Raw genomic sequence first — 4,629 nt, forward strand, 5'->3', positions numbered from 1 at the left:
CCTATGGGTGAATATCCTATCCTGGAGGGTTATCCTGCAAATTTTCAGCAACTTAGCATGCGACCGTTTGATCTCAGATCCAAGGGCTGCCAGCAGCCCATATCATGGTCGCGCCTACCACGACCGTCGCGTCGCTCGCCTGGTCGCACCCTTGGAGATTTAACACGGTGCGTTAGGCTATCTGATGTTGGCATGTCATACATAGTTATCACTTAGTCACTCATAATACAACAAGGTTGGCTATAAGGTTGGCTATAAGTGTATTTTTTTACTCCTCTCTATCTCTTTCTTCGTACTCCCTTCGTCCCATAATATAAGAACGTTTTTGACACTAGCTAGTATAGTGTCAAAAACGTTCTTATATAATGGGACATAGGGAGTACTAGTATTTATTGCATTTGCCACGGAGTGACCTCTTCCAATGAAATGGTGTAGCTAAGTTTGCTTAATTTAATTAGATATAGACTCAAAATTGTCTTTTCACCTAGGTACACGCGCTTAGCACCGTTTCTTCCTTGGGTCACCAGACTAGTCTCTCTCTTCTTGATTAACTTGCCACATCAGACTTTATGCCTATGTGGCAAGCTTAAGCACCTGTAGGAGCAAGTAAGTACAATAGTGCGCTTTATATGGCATTTTTGCATATGTGGAGGAAAGAGAGGCAAGGAAAAAGTGGAGAAGTGGGCTCTCATGCAAGAGCCAGCCTCTACTACATGGTGGAGCATTGGGAGAGGCACCTGTATAGAGGTGGTCAGGAATCGGGAGACTCACGCCAGTCATAGCGCCGCAGTTAAAATGATAATGCAAGTCAAATCATGGGGCCCCACCTGTCCAGCAGTAACTCGTTGTCAAATCACACAGCCCTATGTTTGCAGCAGCCTACTCCCTTGTCTTCTCGCGTCTTTGTCGAACCGACTAGGCGGAACTGTCCCACCGCCTATCGGGCAGGAAAAGCCCCGCCCTCGACTTTTAAATAGTATACAAATACTAATTTTGTATCCATGGATTGCGTCTGCACCATGGAGCAAAGCGTCTAGAAAACGGCGATACACATGTACGGAGTATACAGCACGCCCATCGCGTTCGCGCCGCACCCCAGACGGTTGGTCGGTCTGGCACGCTGCTCTCCGAATGGAACGCACGTCTAGTTTGTTCCTCGTCTAGTTTGTCCATCGGGATTCATGTTGTCTCCTTTAGGCAGTGAGGTTATGATTTCTTGTCATGTGGCATTTTTTTGTGTTATATGTTATAATCTGGCGCTTCAGATCAAAATGACGACAACTACGCCTCCGGCCACGTGCATGAAGACTTCTCGGCAGTCATTGACGAGGTCAAGCCGGCTCCGGTAGACAAAAGAAAACTAAGTACTACTCCACTATATAGGCAGGAGCCTCCACGCTTGCTTGCTAGTGTTGCTCTCTTCACACTGTCTCGGCCTCTCCAGATCTAAACACGACAGTGGTGGCCACTCTCTCTCTCTCTCTCTCTCTCTCTCTCTCTCTCTCTCTCTCTCTCTCTCTCTCTCTGCTCACCGCTGGTCACAGATCCAACCGGATCCTCTCCGCGGGGGAAGGTGAGAAGGTGCAACGTTCACGCGGTCGTCCTCGGCGACGGCTCTTACCCATTGCTGGGCGCGTCCCAATCAGCCTGCCTTGCCGTTCTCTCCCAAGCACCGCTGGTGAGGGAGGGCCTCCGACCCCTTCTTCCTCGTTGTCGTAGTGTGGGCAGATCCGGCCTCCCGCCGCCCACCTAGCGACATCCCGGCGACCATCAGGTATAACTTCCTTCGAAACCGGCCTTGCTCTACTTCCCGAGCTCCTGACGTCGCTGCATTTGTAAATTTTACTATTTCTCATGCCCCCTCGTAGGATCGATCGGCTGTTCGAAAACCACCTAATTTTTTTACGTTTAAGAGGTAAAACTAGTTCATGCACTCGAATCTAGTACTACTTGGTTCAAACAAGTAAGAAAGGGGGTGGGGGTGGGGGAGGATTTGTTACCTGAATCTAGGACTTGGTCGAAAGAGGAAATAATGGGGGCGAAAAGTAGCATAGACTGGCTATCCAACTGGTCTCTAGGTCTAATAGGGAAATAAAGGGAAACACAGTACAAACTCAATATAAACCCGATCTATTGGTTGAAAAAGGAAAGAAAGTGGGGACTGGGGGACAAGTCAACAGAGTAAGTCCAGCACTAGATTTGCTAGCCTCACACAGTATAAGGTGGCTATACCGAACAAAAATGGGACCAACCCAGATATCATGTTCTGATGTTTGTTGCCCCGAGCCACTCTTATGTAATGCCACTGGTAAAATGTAGCAGTCGCACTGTTAAAAGTAAGGACACGTTAAACCAATGTTGTTTTCAATGTAATGCCTCCAGTAATATGAATCAATGGCACTTCTTTACATATCATGCTAAAATTTCCCATTAAGATAAGTTGGTTCTTTTCATTAGAAATGCAACTGTCCTGGTCCGCCTACTCTCCCGTGCCCAAAGTAATGTCGTATTTAACGGTTGTTATAGTTAATCCTAATGCCCACACTAATATCTAGCAATGCCACTGCTTTAGAAATTGCTACTGTCCTTGTAGGATTGCCATTCATATAAGGAACATGCTTCTTTTCATTTGATGCATGTTTCATCACTTGTTAGTCACACTCCTTTCCACCCTTTTTGTGCAAACAGAGATATACATTTCACATTTGATCTTAGTTGAACTGCACAAATGATATCCAAATTATAGTTGAGCATTCCAGGAGCTTCACAACCAACCTTGATGTTGCTCAATTTTATTGCAACTAATGAAGAAGAAGCTCTGTGGGTTTCGTTTTCTGATGGAAATGGAACCGGGGTTGGAGCCCTTTTCTTAAAAAAAATTTGAAGAAGCTGCTAGCTCACGGGACATTGCTTCATTTTAGGTGAACTGCACCAAAAGGTCCCATGAATTGAATCATCCATGTTGGTGACTGAAAGAGCCAGCTTCAGCATCCCAGTCTAAGCACCCCCGGCCTCCATCCTTGCGATGCACAGTACACCTCGTTTGCCACCTGCTCGACCCTAGTGTCACTGATAAAATGAAGTAATAATACAGTTAAAATAGAGCGAGTGACATCTCTATCATTTCATTTCCAATGTAGATAAAGAAAGTGCTTCTCTTTGTTAAAGTATGTTTCATCAACTAGTCCCATTGTTAATGTTTAAGCGTTTCTGCAAACTGGGGTGCTTAATTTTAGTTGATATGTACAAAAATAGAGATTTGAATGTCTCAAGGCGCCTCCTTGTACTACTGTTGTACACTGACGTTCATCACTGGCAGAAGGTGTATCTGGGAGACTTGGGACGATGTCCAGTATGAGGCGTACCGTATGAGGCGTCGTAGGGCCCATCTCGTCCTCGCAGCATGGCATACTATGATACTATCGCAATATTTTCTTCTATTTATTTTGTGTATTTCATCAACTAGTGCCACTATAATGTAATCACGCTTTTTCATTATCTGTGCAAACAGGGTTATTCAGCTGCATTTTGGTGGAACTGCACAAATGTACGTACGGAACCGGCATATATGCAGAGTGCGAGGTGTGCCAAGTAAAACTTACCGACACCAACCATGCTGCATGCACACATTGGCATCCACCACCACCAGTGGGATGTGTGGCGCTCTCTATGTACGGATCTTTCTCGGCAGCAAATCCTCTAACCAAATACTAGTAGCTTATATTGGCAGTTTTCTAGGGAGTACTCTTTTTTGAAAGAAGCACCAATCTATTTTTCTTTATTTGTACACTGTGTCACAACTTTGACCCAAAGGTCCAGAGCTATTTTAGGGTGATTGGCGTAGTACTCGGAGACTGATTGTAAGCATGATTTTCATTAGATGTCACACTGATTGTAAGCATGAGCAGGTGGAAGATTAGGTTAGTGCGAAGCTTAACTTAAACCCTACCGCCGCCGTTGAAACGAGGCGAGCGTCGAGGGAACCATGGAGAACGGCGGGGAAGCGATGTCGCGCCATCCAGCCTCCTCTTGTGGTGGGAGAACGAATACTCCTGTGGCTCCGGCTAGCTCTGCACCCTCACGAACGGCACACCATACTCGATCGATTCGTTATCCTCTGGGTGCTCGACCTTCGACCTGTACGCCCACCGCCTCCGCCTGACTGTCGCCTCGGGAGAATCTGTCTGCTCCATCGCCCATAGGAGATACTTGATGAACTCGGAGGACTGCGGTGTGACTGCCGCCGAGGAGTACATGTACATCGCCGCCCTCATCGCCGCCGTCTCACTCTTTCGCATACATTGCCACATGGCCTGCACCGTCCTCGAAATCTCCCACTCATTTTCAAACCAACTAAGGATCTCCTTCAACCTGGCTAACTTTGCTTGGTCGCTGCCGGTGATCTGCCTGATTCGCTGCTGCATCCTATCCATAGATGTCGTTCTGAGTGGTCCGGTGCTAGCTTTGGAAGATGGGAGGAGAGACGGTGGTCTTGCAATAGAGAAGAGGGAGAGGAGAGGAGGTGGTTTTGGAATGGAGATGATGGAGAGGAGAGGAGGTGGTTTTGCAATGGAGAGAAGATCAGAAGAGGGAGAGGCGAGACGGTGGTTTTGGAATGGAGATGATGGA

This window comes from Triticum dicoccoides, chromosome 3B (genome assembly GCF_002162155.2).
Source record: "Triticum dicoccoides isolate Atlit2015 ecotype Zavitan chromosome 3B, WEW_v2.0, whole genome shotgun sequence".
Lineage (NCBI taxonomy): Eukaryota > Viridiplantae > Streptophyta > Magnoliopsida > Poales > Poaceae > Triticum > Triticum dicoccoides.